At 41.3% G+C, this 18,454-nt stretch overlaps 1 protein-coding gene and 1 pseudogene across 1 annotated transcript in view; one reads left to right on the forward strand and one right to left on the reverse strand.

Annotated features, from left to right (window-relative positions):
* The window catches only part of LOC122814520, a 48,365-nt pseudogene extending 34,203 nt beyond the window's left edge, over nucleotides 1-14,162 (reverse strand).
* The window catches only part of ERI3 (ERI1 exoribonuclease family member 3), a 3,093,638-nt gene that overhangs the window by 2,110,755 nt on the left and 964,429 nt on the right, over nucleotides 1-18,454 (forward strand). The gene's annotated exons all lie outside the window — the stretch shown is intronic.

An 18,454-nucleotide genomic window follows, 5' to 3' on the forward strand; every position in this document is an offset into this window, starting at 1 on the left:
ATACTGACTTTGATGAGTCAGAGGGATCCCTAGATCCCCTCTGAGGATGTCTCCTTCTCAGACATCCTAGAACTCCTTAAACAGAGGGGAAACTGGCCCACCAACAATCCCTCTGAGGATGAGTCAGTATACCTAGAGGCGTTTGGATCTCGGCCCTCCACCTCCTGGGTGTCTCCGCCTTTCGACCCCCTTATGCAGGTTATTGCCCGAAAGGCGTGGGCAGCTCCTGACTCGGTAGAGCCAGTCCCTAGGAGGCCTTCAAAATTTATCACTGCCCCGTGTGACAAGCAATTCCTCACTAAGGGTGTCCCCGCTGCTGCCACCAAGAAGGAACTTGCAGATCCTTCCGTACCCGTCCATCCTCCTAATAAGGACTCTAGGACCATGGATAGGTGCGGTGGCGGATGTTTTCCTCAGCGACCTTTGCTATGCGTTCGCTGAATTACCTATGTCACTTCACCAGACTCCAGAGGGATATCCTTAAGGAGCTGGGTGAAGTAGTACAGGATCCTACAGCTGCAGGAGCTCAAGAAAAAATTGCTTCGCAGCTAGGAACCCTTAATTCCATTGCAAACTCCTCCATGCGGCTAATATCATATGCTGCTGATGGAGCGAGTAGAGCCGCAGGTACAGGTGTGGCTCTTACACGCCAAGCCTGGATGCGGCTATGTGACTTTGCAGATCCCTTCAAGGCGTCCTTCACAAATTCTCCCTTTGATGGGTCAGCTTTGTTTGGCCCTCAGGTGAAGGAAACTTTGACCAGGTGCGAGCAGGACGGCAAGACTCTTTCTGCTGTAGGAGTCCGTTTTCCACCCTTCTAGACCTTACCCCAAAGGACAGAAAGGGGAAAAATGTGGTTCCATAAATCCCAAGGAGTCACGCGGATTCACGTGGTCAGTTTACCCCTAGAGGCAGAGGGGTAACAACAACAGGCCGCTCTAGAGGCAGAGGGGTCCAAAAACCAGGGAAACAGAGAGCCTCTCTCTGACAAGCCCTTTCAGCATCCCTGAGATGTTGCCCGGCTGTCCCTCCTTGGAGGCAGTCGGGGGAAGATTATCACTGTACCCAGAAGCCTGGCATTCCCTCACTCAAGACAAATGGGTACAGTCGATCATATCCAAGGGTTACATAATTCCTTTCGAGGAAAGTCCTTTCCCCTCAAATTCCCTTCCAGATGTACCACCTGGTCTAAGGGAAATTGCAGAGTTAGAAGTCTCAAAACTACTGCAAAAGAGCCATTCAGCCAGTTACAACAGACCATTCAGAGCCGGAATCTACTCAAGGTTCTTTTGGTCCCCAAAAGACGGGAGACTGGAGACCAATATTGGATCTCAGCAGACTCAACAAGTCTGTGAGGAAGACAAGATTCCGAATGGTCACTCTTCAGTCAATTCTGCCCTTCTTACAGAAGGACAACTGGATGTGCTCAATAGATCTTCAGGATGCGTACTATCACATCAAAATTCACAGATGCTCCAGGAGATTTCTCCGCTTTCGGCTGGGGTCCAGTCATTTCCAGTTCAGAGCCCTGCCCTTTGGTCTCACTACAGCCCCAAGAGTGTTCACCAAATGCATGGCAGTGGTCACGGCTCACTTGAGACGTCAAGGATTCCAGGTGTTTCCGTATCTCGACGACTGGCTCCTGTCAGCCACCACCAGGCATCAGCTTATACAAGCCAGGGATTACACAATAAATCTTTGTTCTCATTTGGGCATCTCGATCAACCCGAAAAGTCATCCTTATCGCCCTGCCAGTCTATTACCTTCATAGGCGCAAACTTAAACACTGTTCGGATGTCAGCTACCCTTACAGATCAAAGAGTTTCAGACATTCAGAGTCATGTCAGGATCATTCTGGCCAACAAGAAAGTACAGGCCAGAATGGTTCTAAAGGTATTAGGCCTCATGGCTGCGGCCATTACTCTTCTTCCCCTGGCTCGATTCTACATGCGCCTTCTTCAGTGGATGCTGTTCACACAGTGGTCGTACCAACAACTTCCTATGGGTCACCAGATTCTGGTGACACAGACTTGCAAAGATCATCTTGCTTGGTGGATCACATCTCCTCAGGTTCACCAAGGCAGGTACTTTGTACCCCCATCCCTGATAGCCACTGTCACCACGGATCCCCCCCTGATCGGGTGGGGGGGTCATTATCAGGGCAGGATGGTTCATGGGACGTGGCAGCCGTTCGAGTACCATCTGCACATAAATGTCCTGGAGATGAGAGCAGTGCTTTTAACGTTGCAAGCCCTCAACGACTTTCTTCCCGTAGGGACAATTGCAGTCCACACAGACAACATGTCTGTAGTTTGGTATATCAACAAACAGGGCGGAACCAAGTCCTACCCCTTGTGTCGAGAAGCGCTCAGACTATGGCAATGGGTGATCTCCTCTCATCGGTTTCTGGTAGCAACGCATATCCCTGGGAAAACCAACATTGTAGCGGACAGATTGAGCAGAGCTATTCTCATGCCTCACGAGTGGTCTCTCAAGCAATCTATAGCGGAAGAGATTTTTCTGGAATGGGGTCGTCCATGTTGCGATCTTTTTGCTACTCCCCAAAACAGCAAATGTCCAGACTTTTTCTGTCTCTTCCCTCTACCAGGCCATCCCCCCAGAGATGCTCTGACCCAGGATTGGCCCCAGGGACTTCTTTATGCCTTCCCTCCATTTCCTCTGATCCCTCAAGTTATCCAGAAAGCTACCGTTTTGAGAGCCAACTTGATTCTCATTGCCCCTTACTGGCCTCGACAAGTTTGGTTCCCGTTCCTCCATCATCACCTTTTGGTGCAGCCATGGCATCTGGACCCAGTGCCAGATCTTCTGATTCACCAATCGGGTCAGCTGCACCGGTCTATCCCTTCTCTCAACCTTACAGCATGGTTGCTCCACTTCCTTCCTTAGCCAGGCTTCCTTTGATCTCTAACCCAGTTAGAGACATCATAGTAACCGTTAAAATCCTCTACCAGGAGGATTTATACAAGCAAATGGAAACGTTTCTCTTATTGGGCTAAGGCCAAGAATATTGATCCTTTCACTGCCCCTGTTCAGGCAGTCCTGGACTTCTTAGCAGAGATTTTTCATGCAGGCTCCTCTTCTTCCACAGTCAGAGTTCAATTGGCTGCTATCTCCAACTTTCATGTCGGGATAGCAGATCATAATATTATGTCCCATAGGCTCTGCAGGGCCTTCTTGAAAGGAATTTTCCTACTAAAGCCTCCAATCAGGAATCCTCCTCCTCAGTGGGATCTAAATCTAGTGCTGACATCCTTGATTCTTCCCCCCCTTTGAGCCAGCTGTTTCTTGTTCCCTGAAATTTCTTTCTTGGAAAACTTTATTCCTAGTGGCTATTACATCGGCCAGGAGGGTGTCTGAACTTCATGCTCTATCGGTTCGACCCCCCTATTTGGTTTTCACAAAGACAGAGTATCTTTGAGAACTAATCCAACCTTTTTGCCTAAGGTCGCTTCAAAGACCAATTTGAATCAATCCATTGATCTCCCTGTATTTTTCCCAAACTATTCAGACAGAGCTGAACAAAAGCTACATTATCTTGATGTCCACCGTCAACTTAGATATTATTTGGACAGAACAAAAAATTTAGAAAATCTGATCAACTTTTTGTTTCCTATGCGGATAATAAAAAAGGCCTTCCTGTTTCTAAAGTGACCTTGTCCAGATGGCTTTCTTGGTCATCTCTGAAATTTATCTGCTCAGGGAAAACAGCTGTGCTCAAAACGTAAAGCACATTCAACTAGGAGCTTAGCTACTTCTACAGCCTTTCAAGCTAGACTTCCTTTAGACACTATTTGTGCAGCGGCCACTTGGGCCACTCCTCACACTTTTGTTTCCCATTACAAATTGGACTTGGCCTCCAGGGACAGAGCCAGCTTTGGCTCTACAGTCCTCAAGAGTCTGTTCCATTGAGCCACCCAGGATAGAGGTGCTAGGACGGTCCCATCAAGGAAGAATGAAGGCGAGATTGACAACTTAATATTAAGAAGTTATGTACGTAAGATAAGGTTCCATGTTAGTTGTCTTTACTCGCCTTCTTTCTTGACCCTCCCTCCTTCCCCCTGGCCTGGACAGACCTTGTTATAAGAAATTATTATGCTGAAGACCTTTCAGACCTGGTCCTTCTTCCATCCTGTAAGTTTTCTTTCTTCCTTTGGGAAGTGTTTTTTGCTTGGTGCTATTGCCCTTTGTCATCAAACGAGATCTGGGTACTTACTGCCTTGCATCATGGGATATGGGGCTGCCTCGAGCTGGTAAAAGTGACTCTCGAGCTTAGCAAGTGCCGAGTCGGAGCCGAGGGATCGGCTCCAAACCCATCAAGCAAGAAAGAAGGCGAGAGAAGACAACTAACATGGAACGTTATGGTAGGTACATAACTTCTTATTCTATCTCCTGATTTTCAGGAAGACAGGCCATCCATCTTTGTTGACGGTGCTCGATTTTGGGACAATGGACAATATCGGACTGGATTTGTAGTAGTACCAAAAACCCTTGTATGGGACAGCCGACTCTGATTCTGTTACTGGGACATATGTCTGCTCAGCGAGCACAGCTGGAAGCAGTTCTTTATGTGTTACAGCATTTTCCACTTGTCAGTATTTTTTCAGACAGTGTATACATAGTTAATTCTCTGCGGTTGCATATGTCTACATGGGCAAGGAGAGAGTTTGTTGATAACATGGGGAAACCACTCAAGCATGCTTCTGTGTTACAGACTACTTGGAATTTGGTTTGTAGTCAGTCCCTTGTGGGTTGCTACTGTATCTTAAAGGTGAAAGCTCATCAGAAAGCTACAAATAATTTTTTTCAGTTAAATAACTATGCTTAATAAATGGCAAAAAAGGCAGCAAAAAAGGAATACAGTTGTATCCTACAGAACACCTTTGTAGTGTACCAAATAAAACCACTGCAGTGTATGCCATACAGACATTTTCAGTTCAGAATTTGCAACATGATTTGCTGCAGATCCAAATACGTTTGGACTGCATGAAGAGTTAAAAAAAATGTACTCTTATAGGAGAAAGTTCAGGGCAGTATTATGCAAAATGTTTTGAAGACGGTTCTAGTCTTCCTTATATACCGTACCAACAGGCACAACAGTTAGTGAAATTTAATCATCAGGTATTGGGACATTTGGGTACACAAAAGTTATGGCCAATTGTAAAGAACAAGTACTGGCATGGCTTCATGTTTTGTGGTTTTTTATAGACTCAGGGCAAATGCCAAGTCTAAAACAGTTAAAAAAGCATCTATCAAAACAACTTTTCAGATTAATACCACTTACGTGAAAAAGTTATATTATTGTACATAACAAAGATTATGTTTGTTATTGTACTGCCTGTACTCATTGGAGCCCTTAGGGTAGGGTGTCAAACAAGAGAAATGCAAGTTTGGAAAATAAACAATGACAATAATACTGTAAAGCTAGGTTAAAATGTAAATAGTTTTCATGATCAAAGACAGCAGGACAATTTTATTTGTCCATATAATGCTACTTGTATCTTCGGATACATAAGGATTTCCAGCAGTGTTACCTTTTGGTCCACGGTTGAGGGTCATCATTATATTCGACCAAATAGTCCTAAAGTAACCCTTAAATTTAATTCTAAAGTTTCTATTAAATGTTGTCAACTTCCTATATTTTATTTGGAAAAAGGAAAAAATTCAAAGAAATGTCCACCATCAATACAACGGCTAATCTTCACCTATGTGAAGAAGTGTAGTAATCATAGTATACAGGAAATTAATATTCCTCCCAGTAATACAAAAATACAACTAAATTTTACTACTGGAGTTTCTGTAATATGTACTAATGTCACAGTCATTACAGGCAGCATACATTGGGGATATATTCTATCAATATTAACAGGTAAACCTACCTCTGTTCATAGAGACCATTTAGTTAAAATCCCTTCTACCTATACAATGGTAGGTAAACAATATCAAAAGGTTGTAGTACATTATAACATCACATTCCCAGACACAGGCAGGTGCTGATATAAAAGGACATGGTATGATACTCTGCTAGGAAGCCCAGGTACAGACACGGGAGCTATTAATGCAGTTGACATTGAAATTCTAACTAATCCTTTAAAGGTAGTGGGAGAAGATATCTCTCAGATTGTGAATTTACAAGCATCTTGGAATCCCGAAATATGAAAGACACACCTGCATAATATAAATTATCAGCAGCAGTTTTTAGACAATTATAATGCTATGCAGCTACATCAGTTAAAATTTCATGGTAACATGACAATTTTTGTAAATTGGACAAAATGCACTATGCAATCTTTGTATGTGAAAATTCAAAAAAATAAAGTACAAACTGAACTTATGATACAAAATAAAAATGTTTGGCGACAATTGTGTAACAAATGGATACCTGATACCGATTGGATTAGGCTATTTACTAAATTAACATACTGTACTCCACAATATTGTACAGGAAAATGTATGCATTATAATGTTACTGATACCACTATTATGTGTCAGTTTACCGTGTTACCTATGATATTTCTTGTACCAAAAGGGTATGAGTATTGGTTGCCACAATTTAAAGGTAATTATATAAATATGAGAGGAAAAACACATAAAATTGAGTATTATACACAGACTCAGAATGGACTAATTTGTGGACAGCATTCGCCTGTCTATGAACCATGCTTACTGCAGCATTCTGTTAATTTGTGTAAATGGACTATTATGCCTTCTTCTTTTCAAATGTTTATAGAAGTGTCTCCTCAGTATATTTGTCTGGTTACAGATCAAGACGTAGGTCATAATTTAAAATTACCTTTTGTAGGATGTTTATCACATGTTGATTTCCTTACATGAAATAATAAGAGCTATGTGTTTATTGAACCCATAGAAGTAAATATTTCCAAGAACTGGAATTATGTCTTAATACAGCTTCCCAATATATCTGTATCCTTGGATAATTTAAAAAACATAATAAATAATACTAAAATTCTCAGAGAATATTTGGAAAAAATAAGTAAAAGTATTTTGTATTATGAGGCATTAAGCATCATTGCAAAAGATAAACTACTTAGTTTGGCTAAAAAGACCAAAAAAGACACTGATCACAATTGGTGGTATACCTTTACTGGTTGGTCAAAATCAGGAAAAAAAACTGTTAAATTGGTTGATACATCCTGTATTAGTAGTGTTAGGCATTATAGTCATACTAACTTTCTGAAATTGCTACCTAAGTTGTCATTTGCAAAAAACAGAGGTCAGCAAATCATAATGGCTAACCTAAATAAACTAAAAAAAGTTTCAAGGTGTACCATTAAAAAAAATTGAAAATGAACAGTCATTTTCTGCTGTTTAAATAAAAAGTGGAAATTCTGAGAGTAAAAGAACAGGTTAAAATGGATTTCAGTGGAGTTTTTCTGAAAATGTAAAATAAATGCCCTGCATTTCAGTGTGTAGACTGCACTCAGCTTACTAACTTGGCAAAAACATATAGCTTGGCATTCATTGTTAATAAGAATCAGAAGTAAAATATTGTATCTCTTATAAACTATGCAGCTTGTGAAATTTATTATCTACAAGCAGGTCAAGATGAACGCAGCTGTGTCTCGTCAATATGATACGCAAGATATGTCAAGGATGAAAGGTGTTATTCTTCAGGAACAGAATGTTTAAGATATGGAAAACAAACTGTCAGCAGACCAGCTTGAAAGGAAAGACTTATTATTCTGGCCAATTCTCAAAACTGCTGATGCAGGCAGAAAAGACACTGTAAAGATTGGGACTTTTTCTTTTGTAGGAGAGACTTTGATTATTCTAAGCTAAAGTACGTTTTGATGTATATACCTTTCATTGTTGAGCTAGATGTAAACCTTGTGTGCAGTAAATGAATGTCATAACAGCAGAACTGTCTCAGTGTCTTCAGTAATTCAAGGTACAGACTACCTGAATAGTGTAGTACAACTTTAACACATATATGAATGAGATACATAGTATGATTAAGAGCAGTTACTCATTTAGGGAAAGATGTAATATGTGCCAAGGATCTCTATAGAAACTGTTATTGTGAGCTGCATCAGAAGAAGGGCTGCACCTGTCACCCCTGTGATTCTGGATTCTGGCTAAGGCTCTTGCCGCCCCTATAGTGCCCTTTTTAGGCAAGGTTCAAATGACAAATTCACCACTGTAACAGGAACAGGCAAGCAAAAACTGAGGGTAATGCTACTCAATGGTAGAAGTCTAAATCTCAAAATGCACTACCTTGAAGTACTCCTTAAAATGGAGAACATAGATATCTATGCAGTGACTGAGACCTGGTTCAAGGCTCCAGAGAGCACCCTTGCATTACCAGGCTATAACTCATACCACACTTTCCGGCCACCTAACCTGGACCGGAACACCAAAGGTGGAGGTGTGTCCATATTCATTAAGGATATCCACATCTCCAGGCTAGTTGTTCAGCATAATGCATCCGAGGTTATCCAAGTGCAACTAACTCTGGGCAAAACTGCAATCCAAATTGTAGCTTGCTACAGATCCCCCACCATGCCCCGGGATTCCCACTCCTCTTTTCTTGATATACTGGAAAATATTAGGGTTCAACCAAACACCCCAATAATGGGTGATTTCAAATATCCCACCATTAACTGGGAAAACTCATGTACTAGCTCCTTCACTCAACGCTTTCTGGAATTCATAAATTCCAATGCCCTGGATGAACTTATACACACCCCCACCAGGGGCAACAATATCCTAGACCTAGTCATTACCACGAGTGACCAATGTTCTACACCTGAAGTCAACTACTCATTGGTCAGAACCGACCATACGCTAATCACCCTAGATATCCACACCCCCCCACCCCCATTAAGGAAACCACGGTAAAAAAATTCTCCAAGGCCAACTTCATGCTTTTTAAGATAGAAGTGGCGAACTTCATGACACCCATGCAGATGGACAATGCAGTTACTACTACTGAATCCTACACAAATGCACTCTATAAGCACTTACACGAGTGCATGGATTGTGCTATCCCTAACAGAACCAAGACACTATCCTCCAAAAAAAGGAAGCCAGTCTGTTGGTCCCCTGCCATAAACAAACTCTACAACAGAAAGAAGAAACTGTTGCAAAAGAGAGTAAAATCCTATGAGTGGAGGAGCTCCCTGGTCAGCCACAGTAAGAAGCTGAGATCCCTTATAAGATCCTCCAAAGCTAGCTATGAAAACTAAATTGCCACTGATTCTAGGGAGAACCACAAAGCATTATATAGCTATGGCAAGAATCTCAATGGCAACACCCAGATCTGCTCTGAGTTACAGCACAATGGCATGAAAATTACAGAACCAACTGATATTGCCAACATCCTGGCAGATAGGTTCAGTGCTAACTTTACCCCCTCTCAGCCCCTAAAGGGCCCATATCTATACAGGAAGAATGCAGAGTCCCTGTAATCACAACTACGCAGGTAAAAGCTGCACTCTCTAAAGCCAAAAACACAGCATCCATGGGACCGGACAACATCCCAGGTTGCGTTTTACATGAACTTCAGAACAAACTGACTCCCCACCTAAGCACCATGTTCAATCATAGCCTCACTTCAGGCTTTATGCCCACTGAATGGTGCACAGCAACAGTTATCCCACTCCCCAAAGGGGGAGCCACCACTGATCCCAGAAACTATCATTCTATTAGCCTGATGAGCCTGGTCTGTAAGGCCATGGAACATATCATCATGGAACTCATACACAAAGACATTGATAACCTCCAGACTCTGGACCCCACCCAGTTTGGGTTTGTGAAAGTCAGATCGTGCCTCCTGAACCTGATCAACTTCATTGAGGCAGTCACCAAAGACGTAGACGAGGGTAAGGTGGTTCACACAGCCTATCTTGACCTCGCCAAGGCTTTCACCACCATCCCCCATTCTGGAATTATAGCTAAACTCACTAAACTCGATATAAATCCATACATCACAAGATGGGTTGCCAACTGGCTCACTGACAGAACCCACACTGTAAAAGTTGCAGACTCCAGATCTGACTTCAAACCAGTGAGAAGTGGAGTACCACACTGTTCAGTCCTGGGACCCCTCCTGTTTGGTATCTACTTCTCTGAAATACAGGCTAACACAGAAGGCCTTTGGCTAACAAAGTTCACAGATGACTGCAAACTAGGAGCCATAGTTGAGTCCCCAAATGATGTGGATATCCTACAGAAGAGCGTCACTGAGACAGATGCCTGGTGTCAGAGCCATGGCCTCAAGCTCAATGCCAAAAAGTGTATTATCATCCCCTTTGGTAAAAACTCAGTATCCATGAACTACGACATACGAATGTGTGATGATAGGCCTTGGGACCCAGGTAGACACTAGTCTCTCCTTTGATAATGTATTATAACTGTATGTTGTGTATATCAAACTACTGATACAGAAGTGTGTGTGAAAAGGGTTTGTACAGTACTGAGCTTAAAGATGTTACCACAGTGTACCCTACTGGAAAAGAACAGAAAAGTATATAAACTATTGTATCTGTGTAAATGTATAAGTTTTAACAGTGGAAACTAGAACATTGAGGTTTAACTTGCAAAATGTCAAGAAAATAGTGGAAATTAAATTGTTTTATAACTGCCATAAAAAAGGTTTTAATGCAGTATGGACATATGATGTCTAAAATTAGGGAGCCTTCTGCATTGTTATGTAAGTGTTTTATTCTTTTATGTCTTCCAGCAGCTGCAGACATCTGAGGGCTATGTATTTTCACAGGGAGATGCTAAATGCTAGCAGTCTGTAGTAATGGGGGGAGTAGCTGAGAACTGATAGTCAGATGACAAGAAGTGATGGCATCCTGCAAGTATCCCAACAGCAGTATTTGAGATATTAATTTAAGACCTCTCTGAGAGAGGTAGAGCATTCTGTATTTGTATTTAACTTGACAAGAACATCCACTCACCACAATGCCTTACTCTGTAAGTAAATTAACTAGGATACAGTAATTTCTTTTAGATATAGTCATGGATATAGCTGAGCTTAATTTAGATGTTTTTCTTTATTTATTTGAGACTGTCCTGCAATGCTGTTTTAAATATTTCCTGTGATTAGTTCATTTGTGGCTAGTCTGTCTAGAGATATTTAAGCTCTTAGGGTACTTGCATATCTGTTTAGTGACACTGTGCAGGCCTCTCCTAATAATCTTGCTCTTGGTCAAACTACCTTTTGGATTAATAGTAGCATTACACAGTAAGATTAGAAACCCTTTGCTAAAAGCCTTAAAGTAGCTTATAAGTAGTGGCTGGTGGCAGTGAAAACTACCTTATAGTGTGGGCAGAAGGAGGCATAGCTAGTAAGCCTGTGCCAGGTGTGTGTGTATATGTGTATTAATCAAACCTCAAAGTGTGTGTGTGTGGTGTATGTGGGTGTCAGCTACTTGGGCATGGACACGAAGCACTGGTTGGACAGAGAGGGTGCTGGAGGTCTTGGCTTGGCCACTCAGCTGAGATCTCAACCTATAGCTGTGCCAGTGGGGAGTCTTATTGGGGATCTGTATAAAGAGGGAGAAACCAGCCCCAGACTGACTGTGGTGTCTCTGTGCTCTTAAGGGAAATTGCACTTTACTGTGTGTGTACTTTTCATCCTCCCAGTGTGTCTCCCACTGTTGCCAGTGGTGAGGGTTGAGGCTCCATGATATTACTGGGACAGTGCTGGGCCGTCACACCTCCAACCACCATTAGGTAGGCTCCAGCACACTTGAGTGCCTTCATACAAACGCGCGCGCGCGCACACACACACACACACACACACACACACACACACACACACACACACACACACACACACACACACACACACACACACAAACACCTGTTTTCAAACTTACTTCTGTGTAAAGGTGCAATGGTTATTGTATGACAGCAGCATTGTAATTACATAATCACTCATATGCAGGGGAGTAGGTAGAAAATTCCATTTTGTACTCACAAAACCTTTTTACTGCCCTTAACCCACCTGGCATTTCAAACAAATGGACACATCTTTCAAAATATTGCCCCCTTGCAGTTAATAAATGTGCACATCATTTTCAGCAGATTACTCTGAAACTATTAAAGATATTGTTTTTAGATTTGCAGTCTTCTCAATAAACATGTTATGTACTTGCTAGAGGCATTCATTTAGCTGTAAAACTAACATGACCTGAAAAATTTACAATGTTTCTGAGTGATGCAAAAAAAAACTGTACTCTGTAGAGTACAAAGTCTGTGACTGGCTGCCCCTTGATCATATGGATGTAAATACAGTTACGTTTCAAAATATCAAAAGCACACTTACTGAATACTAGTTTTTATAGTGTTTGTAGGTAGGAGTTTTTAGGTGGTGAAAAACACTGAAACCACAAACTATCAAAAGCACATTTGACCGAATGTTCAAATGACAGAATGCTCATTTTTACAGTAGACTCTCTCTTATCCGGCCTGTTTTTAACTGGCCATCAAATTTCTGCCGTAGCCCTAGCAAAAGACAACAGAAAAAAACAACACTTCCACCTTATTTGGGCTAAATAATGATAGACATTTGAGTTTTAGACTTCATATTCATTAGAAAAATGCATACTAACACAAATCCTGTTATTCTAGTCGATTTGTAACTTATAAATGCTATTTTGTATGCTTTTTCTGATTAACCAGCCATTCGTTTATCTACCCTAAGGTCCGGTCCTAACAAGACCGAATAAGAGGGAGTCTACTATATAGTGTTTGTAGGTAAGAGTGTGCAGAAAAATTAATGTTTGAATGAAAAGGTTATAGCGGTTGATGTATGTGCGAGTGTTTGTGTGATGTGGTTAGGGTAAGGGGATAGAGTAACCATTTTGTATGTTTTGTTTTGTGGTTGAACCGTGTCCTTTTAACTTGTGTAGTTGTACTGTTAGGGAAGGTGTTTTTAGTAATGTAATGATCAGCTTTAGGGGTGACTTTAGAGTAAGGGCTAGGGTTAGCACCCATGAGTAAGGTGGTCTAGGAGTGAAGCCCCCTCTGCTCCACTTACTAAAATGGGTAAATCCTAACCCTAAACCTACCCCTGCCCCTAACCCTAACCCTGCATATTACATTACCTTACTAAAAACCTTCCCATAACAGTATTGCTACCAAGACAGCACTTAATTTCAATTTTGGAGCTGAGGTGAACGATATAATGTAGTTTTTTGTTCTATAGAATTATTAAATATTTTGTGATTCAATACTATAAGTTTTGTCTTTCAATGTTTTTTTTTGAGGTTCAGTATTTTGAGTTTAGATATTTCTTGAGAAATTTGTAAATACATACATACATATATATGTACGTACATACTTGAATATGTATACACACAATATAGTGTATTGTGTTTGGACTGAATTCTTTTGCCAGTGGAACACAAGCATGGTGTGCTTTTGCTGATTAGGATATTAGCTTTGTAACATACTTTGATTCATGTTAAGTGATACATTCAGAAACTTAAATTTTAACACCTCAAAGCTGTTTACTATTAACTTGATTTTAGCACTTTTTGGCTTTATACCTATTATCAGCAGAATGCAGACTTGCACTTCCAAAATATCATAAATTTTTATGGTAAGGTTTAGAAAGGAATTCCATATTACATTTGTATTATATGTTTCTATTTCAATCTGCTTTGCTCAGACAAACCCTCTCAGACTGGTGTCCAAGCTCTGTCTCGCCTGACAACTTAATCTCTGTTAGACATGTCCTCACAGCTCTCCTTTCACATTGATACTAGATGTAGTGTCAAACTCCAATTTCATCCACAGAGTGGTTCCGTGTGTACTTTTCACCTGTCAAATATGCTTTTGAGGTTTCTGCCTCCCCGACAGCTCTGCTAGCAGTCTGATGCTTCACAGCTGTTTTTTTTTTATCTATGTCACTTAGAATGGGTCCATTAATAGCCTTAAAGGACCAGTTATCAATTTTGACTCATGTCTGTTCCCCAGCTGTTACCCATAGTACCAAGCATCATATGGATGCAGGGAAGAAGGAAACACGGTACAAGTTAGACAACATTCAGCTGGTAATTCCATGACTGACTTTCATTTCTTCCATATCCTTTCCTCAAGAGCTTCATATTATCTTCTGCCCTCTGAGCAACAGAGTATGTCTTGTTTTTCTCACTTTCACTCTCCATATCTGAAGCAGGTGTTATGATGTTTGGGCATCTTCTGTTTTGACATTTCTTTTTATTTAGTTGGTGGTTTACTTTCCATATGCATGGAATCCTCCATATTCATGGTAATACAACAAACACGAAAATATCCCACTCAGGAGTTTCATGGCAATAACATTAATAATATACAAGTAAACAAATTGCTTTGCTGGGTGCAATTGTACCTGCATTCCTTATGTTATTGCAATTCTAAATATTTTAACTCCAAGGTCACTTGGGAGAAGAGAATACTCCCTCAGACTTAGCCATAATCAGTTTGTTTGTGTCTTTCAGCTTTTTCCCGGTTAGTGGTTGCCACAGCGGAACTCCGGTCCGCTAATGATTGGCAGTTGATTTTTACGTACCGGCTTGCCAGGCGTGACGCACAACCTTCAATGAAGGTATGCGCATTCACACATGTTTCCACGCAGAAGACGCTCTAGCTGAGAATCAAACCGGACAGTGTCTTACTGTGAGGCGACAACGCTACCGCAGCACCACCACTGCGGGTATTTAGCCACAATCAGTATTCTGCTATAATTGTTAAATGTTTCATGCTCTTTTTAGGAAACTGCAGAATTGCTGCTTACTGTTTCATTTCTTTCTCAAGTATTACAACATGTAAGTGGAGCCCCCAATTTCAGGCATTGCTCCATTTAAGTATCACAAACTGGCCTACTCCCATGTATGGGTGACAGTGTTCACAAGAGACTTTGATTACACTAACAAATTTTATTTTGTTCTGGCTCTGTAATACCTTCCTTGTAGTAACCTTAATGTTTTTATCTCAATTTTTCAAAATCATTCCATGTTTTTGATCTTCATTTTCCAGAATTGTTTTGTATTTTAATGATGTTTCTTCTCCTTGATGCCCAGCTTCTGTATTTTCTTCAGACTCTTGGACATTATCATTCTTTTTGACTAGTTTAAGGTTCTGGATATGTGAGTAAAAGGCAGCAGCTCTCCCCATTCAAGTCTTTTGCACACACTTTACTTTCACTGTCATTTTGATCTTTCACGTCAGTTTTTTTTATCTGTTCAGTACAGATTCTCCTGGAGAAATTAACTCTTGTTCACCTTCCATGTTCTGTTGAAGCATCATCACCTCTTTAACTGTCTCATTGTTGGAAGCCCCATCTCTTTCTTGATCGCAAGCTTCATTTCTTTTTTCTTTCTTTGTTGTCATCATCATCTTTTCTATATCGAGTTCACTTTCTGCTAGGAAGAGCCACTTGGGTTTTGGGGGCTCCCACCTCCTTCTCGACATCCATCTTTGTATACACCTCTTTTTTTCTGCATTGGCCTCTGGGCATATGAGTTCATTAGTTTTTCACTTAGTTCTGCTCTCTGTCAAAATCTTTGATTTAGGTATTGAGCATATGGGTTTATCAGGTCTGTACTCATTTAAATACTGATTCACACTATAGACATATTGGTGTACCATTTCTGATGTCATTTAATGGCTCTATTCCAGACACCAGAAATATGGGACGAGTATTTCTACATGAACCAGAAGCCCTGTTTCAAATTGTGTGTAGGCGGGGCTTCCAGCAGCTTTATTCATTGCTGATTCTTTTCCTGGACTTAAGTTTAAAAAGGTGTCATGTTTGTCTTAATTTACAAGTTGGAAAAAATATGGATTCATACTACTAAAATACATACTCACATGTAGAACTCTGTTTCCTTCTCCCATGACACTGTTTATTTGATATCTTCATTTTTCGAAAATACCAGCAGTCTATACTTGTACGTAATGCTGAATATTTAGCCTCACATTTAGTCCTTTTGAACTGTAAAAAGTACCATTCAGTGGTCTTTATAATGACGTGCTTCATTCACCCACTGTTTTGTTTACTGGACTTTATTATGAGTGCTTTTGTAATCCCATTCAGGGATGGCTTTGCCATGATCATGTTACAGACAGTTCTGTCTGTTATTCACAGTTTTCAAGCTCTGTCAGTAATGTAGAGCTTTTCCTTGTCTGAAACACTGCTTACATTTTATTTTTGTTCAAAGCCATTGTATTTTGATAATTGATGAGAATGTCAAGCAGAGCCACTGCTAGGTAATCTGGTGCTGTGGTCACTCCCTAGGCTGGCATCCCCTTGAATCCAAAGCTGAGGACAATAAAAAAGGTCTTCCTGAAGTTGAAGACCAGATGCTTTTCCACACTGAACTGTAAACATAGCAAGCTGTGCTATTGGCAATCACTGGTCTAACACACTGAGCTACACAAATGCACAATCCATGTTCATTTAGGAAGCTGTAATACCATCTGGGGCTCCTTGTAGGAATTCCACTACTACACTTGTATCCCAACAGCAACTGCTGATTGTGCTGCCTAACAGCTTTAGCCCTTCACCCTGCCCTAGTTACGGCTCTGATGTCAAGAGGCTGAAAATTCTGCACACTCTTACTCATTCTTATTTATGTAAATATATTATAAATTCCAAAGAGTGAAAATACCATATTGAACTGAAGTGTTAAGATTTTCCACTGATACTTCAGTTTACTTTGCAGTATCAGTGATTGTGTGACAGTTTATATTGCAGATCTTGGCTGGCTGCTAGAAACTTCTTAGACACTATTTTTGAAGTTATCTGCAGTACATTTCTTATTTAGCATATGCCATCATCACCTCAGTTGTCTTCCCTTTTTATTTGACATTTTATTGTGCTTGTTCTAAAAAAACTTCACTCTGTTATCAGTTTTGTCTTTGTAATTACAACTTGTGTTGCCATTAGAATTCATATTTTCAAATTACTTTAGGTCATGTAACAATTTTGACTGTTTCATTAAAAACCTGGTGTTTTACATTAGGGCTTAAATTTGAACTTGTTACTTTAGTATATTATTTATGCTACAGTACAGATTTGATGCTATCCATGTCATTATTCATCACAAATGAGTCATGGATCCGACCTTGGATCTGAGCCGGCAACTGTCAAACCGATCCAGAGCTCAAGCTCCTCCCCTTCCCATAATCTCCTGCTGCCTTCTAACCCTTCACATCTCGTTTGCCACTAAATGCATCAGACGTGATCCAGGCTACCTTTTTTCAGATAAGTGATTTTTTTCATGGGTTTATTTTCCTCTTTCTGGTAGCCGTTTCTTCTATTAGTAGCTACTTAGTTTTTCCTCCACTCTTGTAGCTAAATTGTTTAGTCTAGTGAGAGCTTTAGCCCCCTAGCTTTTCCGTCACTGTTGTTTCCCGCCCTTTCCCTTCCCTTAGGGTAGTGTAAAAAAAAAAAAAATCTTTCTGGCCCTTTTTCTTTTGAGTTGTTATACATGTGTGTGTGGGGAGAGTGTGTAATGCCTGAGAAACTGTCAGGTTTTAAAAGATGCTCCTTGTACAGTCAAAAAATGCCTTATTCCGATTCACACGAGGAGTGTCTGTATTGCTTTGGTTCAGTTCACCTGGAGGTTAAATGCGACATTTGTGCTGCATTCAACCCCAGGGAGGGATGTGATAAGTTGCTTTTGAAGGGCTTGGCTAAGGGTGGTCCTCTGTCATCGGACTCTCCCTCCAAGCCCTCTCAGGATCCTAGAGGTCTCCCCCTCCCTCAAAGGGGTCTTCTTCTTCTTCTCATACCAAGAAGCCTAGGCTCTTGGATTGCAGATCCCCGGATCCAAGCACGGCCTCTGCAGCTTCAGATCTGGGCTCTATTTCCCTGAGAGCCTTGGATCAGACCCATAGATCCAAGGTCTTGGTGCAGCGGAGGCCTTTGAATCCGAGTAGGCACAAGCCTTTCCCGGGTCCGACCCATTTGTCGGATCTGTCCAGCGCACCTTCCAAAGTGTCAGATCACTGTAGACTTTTAGACAATTCTGTCAGATCCTATCATCATCGAGAGTTCTCCCTCTAGGTCATCTAGAAAGTCTGATCCAACTCGTAGGAGTCAGTCTCCTTCTCGGGACCATAGAGCAGTGGGATTCAAGGTAGGATCCACAGCTAGATCTGGCCACTCGTCAGCTTCTTCCAAATCCTCCAGAAGTGTCCTTCCCTCAGATATGGACAGGATGATGAGTTTCCTCAAGGCCTAAATCGATTTGGGCTTGCTGCATTCCCCGGCTCAGGTAGCCAGGGGACCTTCCCGATCTGCTGGACTCTACTCTCCTCTTCCAGTCCATTTTGGAATGTCAGGACCATGGTATTCCTAGCAAGAGGCCAGCGGTGACAGGTATCCCCCCCTTTCTCAACTCCATCAGGGTCCCTGGTTGGCTCTGTTCTGCTGCCCTCAGTACAGGCTGTGCCTCGTCTCCGAGAAGTCAGT

Source organism: Protopterus annectens, chromosome 10.part0 (genome assembly GCF_019279795.1).
Source record: "Protopterus annectens isolate FY-2018-M chromosome 10.part0, PAN1.0, whole genome shotgun sequence".
NCBI lineage: Eukaryota > Metazoa > Chordata > Ceratodontiformes > Protopteridae > Protopterus > Protopterus annectens.